We start from the raw sequence: 19,827 nt of genomic DNA on the forward strand, positions 1-19,827 counted from the left end.
AGATCAACTTAGGGAGGTACGGTCTTTCTCCTATCATTACTCTCAGGGGGGTGGTAGTTGACTGGGATTTCTTATGGGCCTGCATCCGGCTTTGGGATCCAGAGGCCCATGTTTTCCGGTTCGGAGCTATGATGGAGGAGATGTGCCCTCTTTTTGAGGAGTTCTATGCTATTATCGGGTGTGATCCCAATGCCCCTCTAGTCAGGCATGAGGTCAAAGTCGGGTATGTTCGGTCATTTGAAAGTTTATTTCAATTCAGCCGGCCACAAGCTAGGGCGATGATTGTTGACGACCAGAAAGTAATTCTGCTGCCCCTGATTGATGAATTTTCAGAGGTTCTTTCAGATGACCCAGACCGGATGAGGCTGAGGATGCGGGCTTTTGTATTTTGCTTATTATCTGGTTTCTTGTTTAACAAGGACCCAGGCTTCGGGGATCTGCGATTTTGCCCTATGATTCGACAGATGGAGGACATGAGTTGCATTGGCGGCATTGTGCTGTCAGAGACTATCCGGAGCCTTGACAGAGCTGCTCTAGGCTTCGAGGACTGGACGGTTTCTCCGATTATTCTCCAGGTACTTCTTTTCTTCTCATCTCTTCTTTACTTATTGTTTTGGTTCATTCCCTTGTAATAGAAAGGATCCATTACTCAGGTTTGGTTGAAGGATCACCTTCAAGTGGTCGCTGCTCCTACCCGTTTGCCTTACAACCCTTCTCAGTATCGTATGCGGAGGATCTTGATCACACACCCGTCTGCTGACGCATGGACCTCATGGCTGATTGAATTGGGTCCAAACGAGGTATTGTGGTTTGTTCCCTGGTATGACATCACCTGCTTTATCCAGGTTAGCTCTCGTCATGCTCGGGTTTACCTTTTAGGCCTTACACACTGTACTTGGTATTGTGCTTCGCGCGTTATGAGGCAGATGGGAATAGATCAGACTGTCCCGATTGTGGATGACTCTTCATCTGATTCGGCCATCACTCCGGGAGTTACCCGAGCCGTCCTTAGAGCTTGGGTTAGAGACCATCTGATGGTTAGGCCTTTACCTAATCCTGCTGGTGTTTAGACTTCTCCTGAGTATCGGGCCTGGTTCATGGCCTTTGTTTGGCCAGTGGAAAAGCCAAGGAGGAACGCATTGCTGAGTGCACTTGAGGGTTGGACTCAGGCTGACGCTGGTGATGGGATTAGGACTGATGAGGAGATTGTGTTGGCTCCTCGGACAGACGAGGCGGGGGAGAGTTTAGCGGCTAGGGATGACTCAGAGGACATTGCCCCACGGAGGCGACGGGCCACTTGAACTCCTATGGGTTTTTGGACTTTATTTTTTTTTTTCTTATTTTGACTGTTTATTCGGGACTTTGACTCTGGATTTTGGATTTTTGTTCTTTGGCTTTTGCTTGTACTGTTTGGCTTTATTGCTTTTTTAATTGGAGTGTCATTTTACTTTTAAGCTTTCCAAGCATTTTCCAACTTTATTTATTCAAGCTCTGATTTTTGCCTAAGCCGCCCTCTCGGGTTTTCAACTTAGCGACCTACCCATTTTTGCCTAAGCCGCCCTTTCCGGGTTTTCGACTTAGCGGGCCCCGACTTTTGCCTAAGCCGCCCTTTCGGGTTTTCGACTTAGCGGGTTTTTTTTTATTTTTTTTTATTTTTTTTTTTTTTTATTTTTTTATTATTAGCAAAGAAGAAAGAACGATGAAATGATGATTTTTATTAATGTTTAGACCGTGCCCAAACAGGGCTGCCTACATATCTCCGATATATAATTTCTTTTTTTTTTTCGAAGAGAATCAGGTCTAATGTAGTTCATTTTACATTATGCAATGCTTATACAAAATATCTCTTTAACTGATCTAAATTACATGGATTTGCAAATTCTAAACCATCCAAATCAGTCAAGATGACGGCTCCGCCGGACAATACTTTCTTCAACACATAGGGGCCACCCCAATGAGGACGAAACTTCCCACGTGGATCTTGAATTGGCTGTCTAATTTCCTTCAGAACCAAACAACCTTCTTCGAGTTTTCGGTCTTTGACCTTCTTGTTAAAATGCCGTGCCATTCTTCTCTGGTAGACTTGAGTTTGGTGGATTGCTTGCAACCGCTTTTCATCCATACCCAAAAGTTGCAAATGATAATTCTTCGCCCAATCTGCTTCGCTGATCTGGCTCTCCTGGATAATCCTTGCCGACTGAACTTCCAGCTCAATAGGCAATACTGCTTCCATACCGTATACCAACGAATACGGAGTTGCTCTGGTGGGCGTTCTAATCGAAGTCCTATATCCCCATAAGGCATTCGGTAGCTGTTCATGCCAAGCTTTATGCTTTTTAACTGTCTTCTGCAGAATGACTTTTATAGCTTTATTCGCGGTTTCTACAGCTCCGTTTGTTTGTGGACGATAGGGCGAGGACTTATGATGTTGAATTCTTGTTTCTTTCAACAAATTAGAAAATTCACTCTGAAAGTGAGACCCATTATCTGTGATGATCTCGAAAGGCGTTTCGTACCGACAAAGGATGTTAGTACGAACGAACTGTGCTGCCTTCTTGGCATTTAAAATCGAATAAGAGGCTGCTTCGATCCATTTAGTGAAATAATCTACAGCAACCAGGATGAATTGATGACCGTTAGAGGTCTTCGGGTGGATTTTTCCGATCACATCTATGCCCCAAGTTGCGAAAGGCCATGGTGAGGTGATAGGATTCAAATTGACTGTAGGCTGCTTTTGCAGCTTAGCAAAAATTTGACATTCGTGGCACTTCTGCGCGTGCCTCACGCAATCTGCATTCATGGTTGACCAGTAATAACCCAGGTTCACAATTTTTCGAGCCAAGGCTATCCCGTACATGTGTGGACCAGATTCCCCATTATGAAAGGAATCCATGATGGTTTGAGCTTCTCCCTCATCAACGCACCTTAGGTGCAGGCCATTCCAACTTCTCTTGTACAGAACTCCCCCAGTAAGGAAATATCCGGATGCTAGCTGTCTCAATGTCCGTTGATCAGTCTTGGTGGATCCCTCCGGGTAGGCTTCATTCTGAAGATAATTCTGTATATCCCAATACCAAGGCTTGTCATCGACCAAATTCATGATATGTGCTGGCTGTTTCTGCAGCCGCACTGTTAGAGGTCGGATGACTCGGTCTCCTTCTACATTGACCATGGAGGCTAAAGTAGCCAGAGCATCTGCGAACTGATTTTTGGCTCGCGGCAAGTAGTGGAAGGATAAATCCTCAAATTGCTGAGCCAATTCGTCCAAGCGTTGTAGGTAAGGAACCAAACGCTCTTCTTTAATTTTCCATTTCCTTAAAGCTTGGGAGACTATTAAGTTAGAATCTCCGAAAACCTTGAGGATCTTTATCTCCTTTTCCAGGGCTGCTTCTAACCCCTTTATGCAAGCTTCATACTCGGCTTCATTATTGGTGCAGTCGAAATCTAATTTGACTGCGATCGGGACATATTCGCCACAAGGAGTTTTGAATACGACTCCAACCCCATTTCCATGGTAGTTCGAAGCTCCATCGAAGTACATTTCCCAGACTTCACTTTCCAAGCTCAACAAGTCTTCATCGGGAAATTCTACCTCTGGCATTTTGTCTTCGACCGGTAATTCTGCTAATTGATCGGCTAAGGCTCCGCCTTTCACCGCCTTCCGTTGCACAAATTTCAAATCATAAGCCGCGAGTACTGACACCCACTTAGCCATCTTACAATCAAGAACCGGCCTCTCCATAAGGAATTTCAAGGGGTTCGATTCAGAAACAACGTTTGTGGTGTAAGATGAGAGGTAGTGCTGCAGCTTTGTACAGGCCCATACTAGAGCCAAACACAATTTCTCTATCTTATTGTATTTTAACTCATATTCTAGCATCCTTTTGCTGAGGTAATACACGGCATTTTCTACCCTTGTATCTTCTGCTTGTTGAGCTAGCATTGCACCCATCGCTTCTTCTGTCACCGATAAGTACAGCAGCAACGGCTTTCCTAGCCTTGGTGGCTGTAAAACTGGTGGGGATAACAGATACTGTTTGACTTGGTCGAAAGCTCTCTGACAATCCTCATTCCATTTGACGGCTACTCCTTTTCTGAGCAATTTGAAAATCGGTCCACAAGTATCGGCCAATTGGTTGATGAATCGGCTGATGTACTGTAGCCTTCCCAGGAAACCCCGAACTTCTTTTTCCGTCCTTGGTGCTGGCATTCCCAAAATGGCTTTGGATTTTGAAGGGTCAATCTCTATGCCCTTCTGGCTGACCATATGCCCTAGAAATACTCCGGATGTAGCTCCAAACAGGCATTTTGCCGGGTTGAGCTTCAAATTGTACTTTCGAAGTCTAAGGAAGAACTTCTCAAGTGCGGTTGCGTGTTCGTCAGCTATTTTTGACTTAATGACCATATCGTCGACATACACTTCTACTTCTTTGTGAATCATGTCATGGAAGATGGTCGTTGCCATTCTTTGATAGGTTGCCCCGGCATTTTTGAGCCCAAAAGGCATGACCCTGTAGCAGTAGGTTCCCCATTCCGTGATGAATGCCGTCTTCTCTTTGTCTGGCAAATGAATCATTATTTGGTTGTATCCAACAGCAAGATCGGTCAAGGAGACCATCTCGTGTCCTGCCATTTGGTCCACCAACAAGTCAATATGTGGTAGGGGGAAGTCGTCCTTTGGACATGCTTTATTCAAATCCCAGTAATCCACACACATTCTGACTTTGCCATCTTTCTTCGGCACTGGCACGATGTTTGCTAACCATGTCGGGTAGGCAATGGGTTCTATGAATTGATTTTCCAACTGCTTGGCCACTTCCTCCTTGATTTTCAAGGACCATTCGGTCTTCAGCCTTCTTAGCTTCTGCTTCACTGGCTTAGCCTCGGGATACACTGGAATCTTGTGCACCACTATTGCTGGGTCAATTCCCGTGATGTCACTTGCCTTCCACATGAAACAATCGGCAAACTTCCTCAAGCATTCACTGACCTGTCCCTTGTTCACACAGTCAAATGCAATGTATGTATGTTCATTTTCTTCTTTGCCAATTATTATTTTTTCTTTTTCATTTTTTATTTCATTTATATGATTATTTTTGCTTGGAAATGCTTGGAAAGATAGACAAGCAGGGTAGTCAATAATTTGCAAGCCTTTATTGATCATGACAGAATCGTCTTCAAAGATTACATCAAATTTGAAATCTGGATTTTCGAAATCCGACACAGATAGCTCAAAACTAGGACTGGACTCTGACTCGGTTTCAGACTCGGGGTCAGACTCAACACAGGACTTGATTACATATTTTGACTCTAGGTTTGACTCGGGAGGGGGTTTATCAGCAGCGTGCTCCTCCTCGGCGTTCCAATTGGTGAGAGGGCCTTCATTCGGCTTGATCAGGCTCAACAGATCTTAGTCCCCATCATTTCCTGTAATGACTGCAACCTCGTCAAAGAGACTCGGCAGCATGAAGTCTTCCACTTCCAGTTCGGTTGTTACCTCTTCGGATAAGTCATTCAAGTCCAGGACACAGGTGTCATTCATTTCTAGGAATAGCTCGAAAGGATCGATCAATTCCTGGTCAGAAATAATAGCATTTACCCCGTGATTTGGTAAGGGATTAGTGCTAATGTTTGGTTTACTTCTCGGAATAATTGAACCATCGTCTACCAGGTCTTGGATGCGGTTCTTAAGCGTCCAGCACGCTTCAGTCTCATGCCCATGACCTTGATGATATTCACAGTATTCATTGGTTCGATAGTTTCTTGGTAAAGGGTAGGGTGGCGGCCTTGCTTCCAAAGGCTTGATGTAGTTGGCCTTGACAGCCTCTCGGAAAACCAAAAGGATTGGCATCCCGAGATCAGTATATGTCCTTCTTGACCGATTGCCATATCTCATATTGCCCACACGTAAAGGATTCGTGGGGGTGATGCTTGCCATTTCGTGGACTTTTCCGGGCTGGCTAGGTTTTTTGTATCTCGAGGCTCCTGAATCTTCTTTCAGTTGTCCCATTTGAAGTAAATCCTCTACCTTTGTAGCAGTGGCAATGAGCGACTGGAACGATGGTAGGTATTGAGTTTGTAGTTGGTGTTGGTAGACAGGCTGTGGGTTCTTTATTATTATGTCCACCTGTTCTTGCTCGGAAGGTCGGTTAATCATTTGGGCGACCTTGGTCCTTTTCCTCGTAAGGAATGAGGGAAAGAGTTCATTGTTTTTCTGTTTGGTGGTTTCCAGTTTTTTTCTCGTTTTCTGAGCTTCCGGCTCAGAAGCAGTTTTGGAAGGCACGTCCTCCAGATTAAGGGTAGGGTTTGAGGATGCAGATGCAGCACCAGGTCCTTGATTGGAGGCAGCATGATCATTTCCCCCAACTGGAGCCCCATTTCCATTACTACCGCCTAGTTCAGCTAATAGGGCAATTCTTTGGGCAGCCAATGCCCCATTCATTTTAGCTTCGATTCTGGCCTCGAGTTGTTCAATGAGGGTTTGGATGTCAGCAAGTGATGCCATTGGTGTAGTTGAAATTGATGAGGTTGGTGATAGCACAGTAGGTGTAGCTGACACTTGAACAGGTGTGAATACTCAAATTTTGAGGCTTCTCATGTTGTTGGTGGCATGTGAAACTCTTTAAATGGAGGAAAACACGCTGCTACAGTGCCATGCCAATTAGTTTGACTTTGCTACAGTAAATTTGAAACGTCCATTTTGGACATTTACTGGAAATATGTCAATATGGTACTTGAAACGTCCGGAATTTCACGAGGATCGCAGAACCGGTCCCGGAATGATTTTTGGAGGTCGGAAACTCCCAAAAAAGCTCCCGGAGCGAGACATGGTGGCCACCACCAGCTACGGCGGCGCCGGCCGCCGGACACGGCGGCTCCTGTCGCCCAGCATGGGCGGCACCTGCCGCCCCACCGACTGGGCGGCACCTGCCGCCCTCCCAGGCGGCACCTGCCGCCCCACCGACTGGGCGGCACCTGCCGCCCTCCCAGGCGGCACCTGCCGCCCAGCCTCTTGGGCGGCAGCTGCCGCCGAGCCAGGCGGCACCTGCCGCCCTGGACCCGAAAATGGCCTATAAATAGGCCATTTTCAGTCCAATTTTGGCACCCCTGTCTGTGTTGACGGACGAATCCTTCTCCCTCTCACGCTCCTTGCGTTTTCTTTACCGCTTTTTGCATTTAATTTAATTTTTATTGCATTTTTATTGTGATATTTGGACATTAAAATTAAACAAATTAAAATTAATTAATATTTCCTAAGCGAGGAGCTTAATCTGGAGTTAAGAAGCGGTCGTCGATTAAATCAGGTATGTAAACAAAACTCTGCCTATTTAATTTTAGCACTTCATGCATATTTCTCTTCTACTCTTAATAATTCTACAATTGCATAAATGCATCCATGTCATTATTTTTGGTAAATAAACTGCCTTAATTAATTTGATTAAGCTTAAATGCCCGGTTAATCAATAATCGTGGTATTAAAAGTTTAAATCCGACAATATTGGCTAAAAGAGCCTAGTTAATTAATAACTACGGTTCAATTGCCTTATTTCGAACAAATCCGGCTTAAGTCCAATTAATCAATAATTGTGGTTAAAAGCCTTAATCAATCACGTTTTGACAATAAATTGTGATTAAGCTCGAACGCCCGATTAATTGATAATCGAGGCATTAAAGCCTAAATCGCACATTTTGGCAAACTAATTGCCTAAAACAACACCTTTTGGCCAAAGGCCTAAAATCAACCATTTTTAGCAACAAATTAATTGCCTAAATCAAATCATTTTGGCTAAAAGCCATTAAAATCAACATTTTCGGCTTAAAACCGTAAAATCAACCATTTTGGCGACAATCGCCTAATTCGCACATTTTGGCAACAATTGCCTAAATCAAATCATTTTGGCTAAAAGCCATTAAAATCAACATTTTTGGCAACATGCCTAAAAATCAATCAATCTTTGGCGAAATGCCTAAACAAAATGCACAAAGCATGCACACAAAATGCACAAAGCATACACAAAATCATGCACAAAGCATACACACAAAATGCACAAAGCATACACAAAATCATGCACTAAGCATACACACACCCATGCATTAAGCATATCATTCAAAGCCCTCTAAAAGAGGCCTATCGAACTACGTTGACTTTGATCTTCCATTCAAACGGAAGTACGTAGGCACGTTCGGGATTTCACCCCGGGTGGCAAGTCAAAATCACTCAAACATTTCATTAATCCATCATTTACCTTGCAAAGCATTCATTCATCGGTTAGTTTATCGGCATGACATAGTCTCGGGATCCATCTCGGGTTCGTAGATTGTGCCTTAATCATTGGGATAATTAATCTAATAACTAGGTTAATTAAAAATGGAGTCACTTAGGGTTTTTTCCTAGTTTACCCTTAAATAATTAAACAAGGTGGCGACTCACACACATCACGTGTATTTCTTCTCATTCATCATATGCATCACATGCATATATGACATTTGGGGAAGGGGTTCACAGTTTGGCGACTTCACTGGGGATTTATGTAATTAATTTGCATAAAGTGGACTACAATTGTTGTGAAAACTAACCGGCCTTTCTTTAAGGCATCATTTTATTATGCTTTGTTTTGCAGGGTACCCTAATACGAATCAAGTGTTCTTTCCTTAAGAATACTTGATAAATCCGGACTTAATTGAAAAATGTGATTAAGACATTAAAACTTGTTGATTTATTTGCACGATTGGGAATCCTTTTCTCCATTGCATAAAAAAATGAATTTCAAATGAATTTCTTCTCTTCTGTTCAAACTTCTGAGTCTGGATAGCAAGTAGCGCTGATCGGCAGGTCTCTTTGATTGTGCCGACGGACAGCCAAAGCGTCCTCCCTGTTACCGCAAACCATCTCTAATCCTTTTGGAGGTGGCACATGGGTATGCGTACCGTTGGACCCACGCGAAACTCCTTGTTTCACATGTGGTTAGGTATATCCATACTCAAGGTTCAAGGGTCCCTTAATAAGCCGATTCTCTATTTGTGTCATAGCCTATAGAACCTATCCTTTAGGACTATATGCACCCAATGGTACGAATCATCTCATTAAAATAAATTATGGCGTGTTGTTGTGCGCATTCATGACATACCATAAGCATTAAAAAAAAAAAAGAGAGAAGAGAGTGGAGGGACACAAAAATATCCTTCTGTTTGTCAGTCATGCACAGTTGGACAAAGAGTCATTCTCTCTCATATCAGCTACCCTGATACTACTATACCCTTAATCCAGTTACCCTCATACTTACAGGTACCCCCTGTTCAAGTGCCAACATTAGTGCCAACCACACCTACTGTGCTATCACCGACCTCACCAATCTCAACTGCACCAATGGCATCACTTTCTGACATCAAAAACCTTATAGAACAACTCGAGGCCAGAATGGAGGCTAGAATGGAGGCCAGAATGAATGAGGCATTGGCTGCCCAAAGGATTGCCCTGATAGCTGAATTGGGTAATGGTAATGGAAGTGGGGCTTCCGGTGAGGGAAGTGGACCTGCTGTTTCCAATCAAGGACCTGCCGCAGAACCGACAAATCCTACCCTTAACCTGGATGACATGTCTACTTCTGAGCCAGAAGCTCAGAAAATGAGAAAAAAACTGGACACCACCAAACAGAAAAACAATGAACCTTTTCCCTCGTTCCTTACAAGGAAAAGGACCAAGGTCGCTCAAATGATCAACCGGCCTTCTGAACAAGAACAGGTAGACATAATCATAAAGAACCTGCAGCCTGTCTACCAACAACAGTTACAAACCCAATACTTACCAACCTTCCAGTCACTCATTGCCACTGCTACAAAGGTAGAGGATTTAATTCAAATGGGGCAACTGAAAGAAGACTCGGGTTCCTCAAAATACGAGAAGCCTAGCCAAGCTGGCAAAGTCCATGAAATGGCAAGCATCACCCCCACGAATCCTTTACGTGTGGGCAATATGAGAAATGGCAATCGGTCAAGAAGGACATATACTGATCTCGGGATGCCAATCCTTTTGGTTTTCCGAGAGGCTGTCAAGGCCAACTACATCAAGCCCTTGGAAGCAAGGCCGCCACCCTACCCTTTACCAAGAAACTACCGAACCAATGAATACTGTGAATATCATCAAGGTCATGGGCACGAGACTGAAGCGTGCTGGACGCTTAAGAACCGCATCCAAGACCTGGTAGACGATGGTTCAATCATCCCAAGAAGTGAGTCAAACATTAGCACTAATCCCTTACCAAATCACGGGGTAAATGCTATTATTTCTGACCAGGAATTGATCGATCCTTTCGAGCTATTCCTAGAAATGAATGACACCTATGTCCTGGACTTGAATGACTTATCCGAAGAGGTAACAACCGAACTCGAAGTGGAAGACTTCATGCAACCTAGTCTCCTTGACGAAATTGCAGTTATCACAGGAAATGATGGGGACCAAGATCTGCTGAGCCTGATCATGCCGAACGAAGGCCCTCTCACCAATTGGTACGCCGAGGAGGAGCGCGCTGCTGATAAACCCCCTCCCGAGTCAAACCTAGAGTCAAAATCTGTAATCAAGTCTTGTATTGAGTCTGAGTCTGACCCCGAGTCTGAAACCGAGTCAGAGTCCAGTTCCAGTCTTGAGTCATCTGTGTCGAATTTTGAAAATCCATATTTCAAATTTGATGTAATCTTTGAAGACAATTCTGTCATGATCAATAAAGGCTTGCAAATTATTGACTACCCCGCGTGTCTATCTTTCCAAGCATTTCCAAGCAAAAATAATCATATAAATGAAATAAAAAATGAAAAAGAAAAAAGTAATAATTGGCAAAGAAGAAAATGAACATACATACATTGCATTTGACTGTGTGAACAAGGGACAGGTCAGTGAATGCTTGAGGAAGTTTGCCAATTGTTTCATGTGGAAGGCAAGTGACATCACGGGAATTGACCCAGCAATAGTGGTGCACAAGATTCCAGTATATCCCGAGGCTAAGCCAGTGAAGCAGAGGCTAAGAAGGCTGAAGACCGAATGGTCCTTGAAAATCAAGGAGGAGGTAGCCAAGCAACTGGAGAACAGATTCATAGAACCCATTGCCTACCCGACATGGTTAGCAAATATTGTGCCAGTGCCGAAGAAAGATGGCAAAGTCAGAATGTGTGTGGACTATCGGGATTTGAATAGAGCATGTCCGAAGGACGACTTCCCCTTGCCGCATATCGACTTGTTGGTAGACCGAATGGCGGGACACGAGATGGTCTCCTTGACCGATCTTGCTGTCGGGTACAACCAAATAATGATGCATGTGCCAGACAAAGAGAAAACGGCATTCATCACGGAGTGGGGAACCTACTGCTACAGGGTCATGCCTTTTGGGCTCAAAAATGCCGGGGCAACCTATCAAAGAATGGCGACGACCATCTTCCATGACATGATTCACGAAGAAGTAGAAGTGTACGTGGACGATATGGTTGTTAAATCAAAAACAGCTGAAGAACATACAACAGCGCTTGAGAAGTTCTTACTTAGACTTCGAAAGTACAATTTAAAACTCAACCCGGCAAAATGTCTGTTTGGAGCTACATCCGGAGTATTTCTGGGGCATATGGTCAGTCGGAAGGGCATAGAAATTGATCCTTCAAAAGCCAAAGCCGTTATGGAAATACCAGCACCGAGGACGGAAAAGGAAGTTCGGGGTTTCCTAGGAAGGCTACAGTACATCAGCCGGTTCATCAATCAATTAGCTAATACTTGTGGTCCGATCTTCAAATTGCTCAGGAAACGAGTAGCCGTAAAATGGAATGAGGATTGTCAGAAAGCTTTCGACCAAGTCAAGCAATATCTGTTATCCCCACCAGTTTTACAGCCACCAAGGCTAGGAAAGCCTTTGCTATTGTACCTATCAGTCACAGAAGAAGCTATGGGTGCAATGTTAGCTCAGCAAGCAGAAGATACGAGGGTAGAAAATGCCGTGTATTACCTTAGCAAGAGGATGCTAGAATATGAGCTAAAATACAATAAGATAGAGAAGTTGTGTTTGGCTCTGGTATGGGCTTGTACAAAGCTACAGCACTACCTCTCGTCCTACACCACCTACGTCATTTCTGAATCGAACCCCTTGAAATTCCTTATGGAGAGGCCGGTTCTCGATAGCAAAATGGCTAAGTGGGTGTCAGTGCTCGCAGCCTATGATTTAAAATTTGTACAACGAAAGGCGGTGAAAGGCGGAGCCTTGGCTGATCAACTAGCAGAATTACCGATCGAAGACCAAATGCCGGAGGTAGAATTTCCTGATGAAGACTTGGTGAACTTGGAAAGTGAAGTCTGGGAAATGTACTTCGATGGAGCTTCGAACTACCATGGAAATGGGGTTGGAGTCATATTCAAAACTCCTTGTGGAGAATACATTCCAATCGCTGTCAAATTAGATTTCGACTGTACCAACAATGAAGCCGAGTATGAAGCTTGCATCAAGGGGTTAGAAGTGGCCCTGGAGAAAGAAATACAAATCCTTAGGGTTTTTGGAGATTCCAATCTGATAGTCTCTCAAGCTCTAAGAAAATGGAAAATTAAAGAAGAGCGTTTGGTTCCTTACCTACAACGCTTGGACGAATTGGCTCAGCAATTTGAGGATTTATCCTTCCACTACTTGCCGCGAGCCAAAAATCAGTTCGCAGATGCTCTGGCTACTTTAGCCTCCATGGTCAATGTAGAAGGAGACCGAGTCGTTCGACCTCTGACAGTGCGGCTACAAAAACAGCCAGCACATATCATGAATTTGGTCGATGACAAGCCCTAGTATTGGGATATACAGAATTATCTTCAGAATGAAGCCTACCCGGAGGGATCTACCAAAACTGATCAACGGACATCGAGACAGCTAGCATCCGGATATTTCCTTACTGGGGGGAGTTCTGTACAAGAGAAGTTGGAATGGCCTGCACCTAAGGTGCGTTGATGAGGGAGAAGCTCAAGCCATCATGGATTCCTTACATAATGGGGAATCTGGTCCACACATGTACGGGATAGCCTTGGCTCGAAAATTGTGAACCTGGGTTATTACTGGTCAACCATGAATGCAGATTGCGTGAGGCACGCGCAGAAGTGTCACAAATGTCAAATTTTTGCTAAGCTGCAAAGACAACCTCCGGTCAATTTGAATCCTATTGCTTCACCATGGCCTTTCGCAACTTGGGGCATAGACGTGGTCGGAAAAATCCACCCGAAGGCCTCTAACGGCCATCAATTCATCTTGGTTGCTATAGATTATTTCACTAAGTGGATCGAGGCAGCCTCTTATTCAGTTTTAAATGCCAAGAAGGCAGCACAGTTTGTCCGTACTAACATCCTTTGTCGGTATGGAACACCGTTCGAGATCATCACGGATAATGGGTCTCACTTTCAAAGTGAATTTTCTGACCTGCTGAAGCAAAAGAAAATTCAACATCATAAGTCCTCACCCTATCGTCCACAAGCAAACGGGGCTGTAGAAGCTGCAAATAAGGCTATAAAAGTCATTTTGCAGAAGACAGTTAAAAAGCATAAAGCCTGGCATGAACAGTTATCGAATGCCCTATGGGGATATAGGACTTCAATCAGAACGCCCACCGGAGCAACTCCGTATTCTTTAGTATATGGTATGGAAGCAGTATTGCCTATTGAGCTGGAAGTTCAGTCGGCACGGATCATTCAGGAAAGCCAGATCAGCGAAGCGGATTGGACTAAGAATTATCACTTACAACTTTTGGGTATGGACGAAAAGCGATTGCAAGCAATCCACCAAAATCAAGTCTACCAGAGAAGAATGGCACGGCATTTTAACAAGAAGGTCAAAGACAGAAAACTCGAAGAAGGTTGTTTGGTTCTGAAGGAAATTAGACAGCCAATTCAAGATCCACGTGGGAAGTTTCGTCCTTATTGGGCTGGCCCCTATGTGCTGAAGAAAGCATTGTCCGGCAGAGCCGTCATCTTGACTGATTTAGATGGTTTAGAATTTGCAAATCCATGCAATTTAGATCAATTAAAGAGATATTTTGTATAAGCATTGCATAATGTAAAACGAACTACATTAGACCTGATTCTCTTCGAAAAAAAAAAAAAAAAAAGAAATTATATATCGGAGATGTGTAGGCATGTAACATCCCTTCCCGGTCCACCCGTTAACTCAAATGAACCGAGCTGAGACGCTACAATCTGGTTGAACCTATGTCTTTTCATGCTAATATCATGTTGTATGCTGATTATGATGTCAAGCTGTTGCTTTTTACATTAGGAAAATATAGATATGTACTTAATATTTTTACAAGACATGATACTAATTTTCAAAATGAAATGGGCCCAACTGTGTGCCCTGTACATGCCATGATAAGGATAGACAGAATCAAAATATCCAAATGAGTAGCTACCCTGAAGACTGAGTCTTCCACAGATGAACTGCAGCAGTTGTAAGCTGATTCTCTACGGTCCAGTCTCGAAACCTACGAGTTAAATAAATAACTCGCTGAGCAAATAATGCTCAGTGGATATCTCAATTTAATAAGAAATAAAACAATAAACATATAAGCACACATATCATTATACTTTCATGATTTTACCTGCTGTTCATGATGCTGTATAAATTTTGCAACTTTTATTAACCATCGTATACTTTATAAATAATAAATCATATAACTGCATGGCTCCATAAGGTTATAGTGAAACCAAAGTGATAAGAAAAACTGTATGAACTGTATGAAACTGGATGAATACTGTATGGCTGGGCTGTTATGGCCCGTATATAAATCATATCCACTCAACAGCCTGTAGCTGGAGTACCAAACTGTATGGGGCGCAGATCTGCTATCCTATGTCGCGACATAGTCTTATCTATGTGGTTTCTGCCTAACCTTAATGGAGCATATTATGTGTATTGTGATAATACAAGAATTATTTAGAAAATATCTATTGAGGAATAATGCATACCATTGATAATGTATAAAGTAACTTGCATGGAAATACTCTAGCTATTGCACCCGCGATGCAATTCTTACTAATATTTATGTAACTAAATTTTACCATTCAGATTAAGGAAATTCTTAGTTTGAATTAAGTTCACTTAGAAGGTAAAATGCAGTAATAATTTTCGGGTGAATGAATCTACATATGCATTCCAACATCATTTCTAATGTGTTCTTGAAATCTGCCAGACAGCCTGTACATGTTTCACAAATCCTATCATAACTCTTTCTGTATACGTCCAATTTAGGTTATTCTAAATTCTATGGTTAGATAACATCTTAAGGTACAAAGTTTTCTTCTATCACATCTCTTAATTACGTTGGCAAGGTAGTCACATATTGAGCTCAAGTAGCAACTGCCAGTCTGCCCTGCTGTTGGTTTCCAGCCTGCCCAGTTTATACTATTTTGGTCATATCTCTCAATTTATAACTCCAATTTAGGTGATTCTATATTATATGGTTAGCTAACACATTAGGCTACAAATTTGTCTTCTACCACATCTCTTAATTACGTTGGTAAGGTAGTCAAACATTGAGCTCAAGTAGCAACTGTCAGTCTGCCCTGCTGTTGGGTTCCAGCCTGCACAAGTTATACTATTTTGGTCACAGATCTCAATATATAACTCCAATTTAGGTGATTCTGCCTTCTATGGTTAGCTAACACATTAGGCTACAAATTGGTCTTCTACCACATCTCTTAATTACGTTGGTAAGGTAGGCAAATATTTACCGAAATGAGCAACTTCCAGTCCGTCCAGACTGTTGATTTCCAGCCTGCACAGTCTGTACTATTTTGGTCATATCTCTCAATTTATAACTCCAAATTAGGTGATTCAAAACCTCATGGACAGATAAAACATAGAGGAACAAATAACTCTTCTATACCACTTCCTAATTCCATCGTTAAACAGAGTCAAAATCAGGGTGAATTTACTGGTCAATGGTCCAACAAACTGGGTTCAGCATGAAATCAATATCTACTTCATTCATTCAATTCATCCCATGCTTTATCACCATTTACAGACCTCTAATTCAACATTCAGCAATATATGTTTTCATTATCAACACACTACACAAGTTTTCATGCAAGAAAATGTGAAAAACTAAAAGAGATATCAAACCTTCAACCAAAAGAGCTTTAAATCCTCTTCTTAGCTTCCTTTTCTTCCAACTTTGAGTTCCCCTCTCCTATACATAATAACTCTTAGAAATCATCTAAAATATCACAAAAGTATGAAAATCAAGAAGGGCTACTTACTTGGATAGAGTTCTAGGTTGAATTTAGTGTTTAAATCACATGAAAATGGATGGAGAAAGGAAGGAGATGAAGAGAAAGATGAAAGGAGATGAAGAGGAAGATGAAGATGAAGAAGACGTTGAAGATGAAGATGAAGAAAATGAAGAAGGCAAACTGAAATGGAAGTCTCGTGTAGTCCAAATTTATCTTTGATTGTGTGTTAAAAATTACCAAATAGTACCTATATTTTCCATATGTTACATTTTAATACCTAAACTTTATATTTTAGTGCAAGTAAGTCCTACTCCTTATACTTTGATCTTTTTGTTTCATTCAAGTAAGTCCACTTCTTTTACTTATTTAAGTTACATCCCATTCTACCCCACTCTGGATTTAAATGGCTCGAACTGGGTTCTTGTTCGGCCCAACTCGACTCGACTCTATGCAACGATTCGATTCAGTAGGATGTTACAGTTCTACCCTTCTAAATAAAAAACTTCGTCCCGAAGTTTACCTGTTGTGAACAAATGCGGATACTGTTGTCGCATGATTTCTTCAGATTCCCAAGTTGCTTCTTCTGTTTTATGATTCCTCCAAAGAACTTTGACCAATGCTATTTTCTTGTTTCGCAATTCTTTAATTTCTCTGGCTAGGATCTGAACTGGTTCTTCTTCATAAGTGAGATATGGTTGAATTTCAATCTCTTCTGCTGATAACACGTGTGATGGGTCAGATCTGTATCTCCTTAACATTGATACATGAAAGACATTATGAATTCGATCTAATGTCGAAGGTAACGCTAGGCGATAGGCTAATGGTCCTACACGTTCAAGAATCTCGTATGGACCAATGAACCTAGGACTAAGCTTACCCTTTCTTCCAAACCTTAGGATCTTTTTCCATGGTGACACTTTTAGAAATACTTTATCACCGACCGTATACTCAATGTCCTTTCTCTTTAAATCAGCATAGGACTTCTGTCGATCACTTGCTTCCTTCAGCCATTTTCTGATGATTTCCACTTTCTCTTCTGTTTCTCTAACCAAATCTGGACCCAAAATCTTCTTCTCACTAAGTTCTGTCCAACACACAGGTGTCCTGCATTTTCTGCCATACAACGCTTCATATGGTGCCATCTTGATGCTCGATTGATAGCTGTTGTTGTAGGCAAATTCCATGAGATGTACATATCTGTCCCAACTGCCTTCAAATTCTATAACACATGATCTCATCATGTCTTGATTTGAATTACTCTCTCTGACTGGCCATCTGTCTGAGGATGAAAGGCAGTGCTGAAATGTAGTTTCGTTCCTAATGCGTCTTGCAGTTTACCCCAGAACTTCGATGTAAACCTTGGATCACGATCCGATATAATGGATGATGGAACTCCATGTAGTCGAACGATTTCTCTAACATAGATTTCTGCTAACTTGTCCAGAGAATAGTCCATCCTGACTGGTAGAAAGTGCGCAGACTTGGTTAATCTGTCAACAATTACCCATACTGCATCATGCTTCCGCTGCGTCTGAGGTAATCCGGTAATAAAATCCATCGTGATCTGATCCCATTTCCATGTTGGAACTGTTATTGGATGAAGCAACCCAGCTGGCAATTGATGTTCTGCTTTTACTTGTTGACATGTCAAACATCTTGTTACGAAGTTTCCAATGTCTTTCTTCATGCCTGGCCACCAATAGCCTTTCTTCAAATCTTGATACATCTTAGTACTGCCTGGATGCATTGTATATGGACTGTTGTGAGCTTCATGCAGAATCTTCTGTCTGATTTCCCCTTGTGGTACAACAACTCTGTCTTCATAGAACAATACTCCACTGTTATCCAATTTGAATTTCCCACCATGGTCTTCCTGTACTTGTTTAACCCATAGTGCTATGTGCTCATCTTTCTTCTGTGCTTCTGCAACTTCCTGAACCCAAGATGGTTGTACTTGCATTTGTGCTAGAATAGCTCCCTGCTGTTGCAACTCCATGTTGATTCTCATTGCTCTCAAAGCATACAATGGTTTTCGACTAAGGGCATCAGCTACCACATTAGCTTTACCCGGATGGTAATTAATGACATAATCATAATTAGCCAGAATCTGCATCCACTTCCGTTGTCTTGAATTCAGGTCTTTCTGTGTCGGTAAATACTTTAAACTCTGATGATCAGTGTAAATGTAACACTTTTCACCGTATAGATAATGCCTCCATACTTTGAACGCTAGAATAATGGCTGCCAGTTCTAAATCATGGGTTGGATAATTCAATTCATGTGGCTTCAATTGTCTGGAGACATAAGCTACCACTTTACTGTCTTGCATGAGTACACATCCTAACCCAGTATGAGAGGCATCACTGTAAATCTCAAATTCTTTACCTGACACTGGTTGGGTCAACACTGGTGCTTCAGTCAACTTTTTCTTCAAAGTTTCAAAACTCTGCTGACACCTATCATCCCATTGGAATACAACCTCTTTCTTCAATAATCTTGTTAAAGGTGATGCAATGATGGAGAATCCCTTTACGAACTTTCTGTAATAGCCGGCTAAACCCAGAAAACTTCGAACTTCTGTAACATTCCTGGGTGGTCTCCAATCAATAATAGCTTCAATCTTCTTAGGATCCACTCTGATACCCTCTGATGACACCACATGTCCTAAGAAAGAAACTTCTTCCAGCCAAAACTCACACTTACTGAGCTTGGCATACAGCTGTTTATCCCTCAGTGTCTGAAGTACAATCCGCAAATGTTTATCATGTTCAACCCTGTCTCTGGAGTAGACCAAAATGTCATCTATAAACACCACCACGAACTGATCTAGATATGAATGAAACACGCGGTTCATAAGATCCATGAAAACCGCCGGTGCATTAGTGAGACCGAATGGCATTACTAAAAATTCATAGTGACCATATCAGGTCCTGAATGCCGTCTTGGAGATATCTTCTTCCTTTATCCGCAACTGATGGTATCCCGACCTGAGATCGATCTTAGAAAACATGCCTGCACCCTTTAGCTGATCAAACAAATCGTCGATTCGAGGCAATGGATACTTATTCTTGATTGTCAGCTTGTTCAGTTGTCTATAATCAATACACAGTCTGAGTGATCCATCTTTCTTCTTTACGAATAACACTGGTGCTCCCCAAGGTGATACACTGGGGCGAATAAAGCCTTTGTCTAATAACTCCTGTAGCTGAAGCTTTAACTCTTTTAGCTCTACTGGTGCCATTCTATAAGGTGCAATTGATACTGGTGCTGCTCCAGGATAGACATCTATGGTAAACTCCACTTCCCTCCTTGGTGGTAACCCTGGTAACTCTTCTGGAAATATGTCTGGATAATCACATACTGTTGGTATGTCTTGCACTTTTAACTTTTCTTTCTCTGCTTTCAATGCACAAACTAAGTATGCTTCACAACCCTTCTGAATTAATCTCTTTGCTGCCATGGCTGATATCACATTACCCAGAAAATCTCGTCGCTTCCCGACGACTGTAATCTCTTCCCCTGCTGCTGTATATAATGTCACCCTTTTCTTTGCACAATCAACTATAGCCTGATGTCTAGATAGCCAATCCATACCC

At 42.3% G+C, this 19,827-nt stretch overlaps 1 long non-coding RNA gene across 1 annotated transcript; it reads right to left on the reverse strand.

Moving 5' to 3' along the window:
• Positions 1-14,244: 14,244 nt before the first annotated feature.
• LOC149492631 (uncharacterized) lies at positions 14,245-16,671 on the reverse strand. Its single transcript, XR_016318950.1, has 3 exons — positions 16,259-16,671; positions 16,122-16,188; positions 14,245-14,481 (listed from the first exon to the last, which is right to left on the reverse strand). It is a non-coding gene; the product is annotated as an uncharacterized LOC149492631 (long non-coding RNA).
• Between the last annotated feature and the right edge of the window lie 3,156 nt (positions 16,672-19,827).

The sequence above is a fragment of the Jatropha curcas genome, chromosome 11 (genome assembly GCF_041381405.1).
Source record: "Jatropha curcas cultivar XTBG-Jc1 chromosome 11, XTBG_Jcur_1.0, whole genome shotgun sequence".
Taxonomy (NCBI): domain Eukaryota; kingdom Viridiplantae; phylum Streptophyta; class Magnoliopsida; order Malpighiales; family Euphorbiaceae; genus Jatropha; species Jatropha curcas.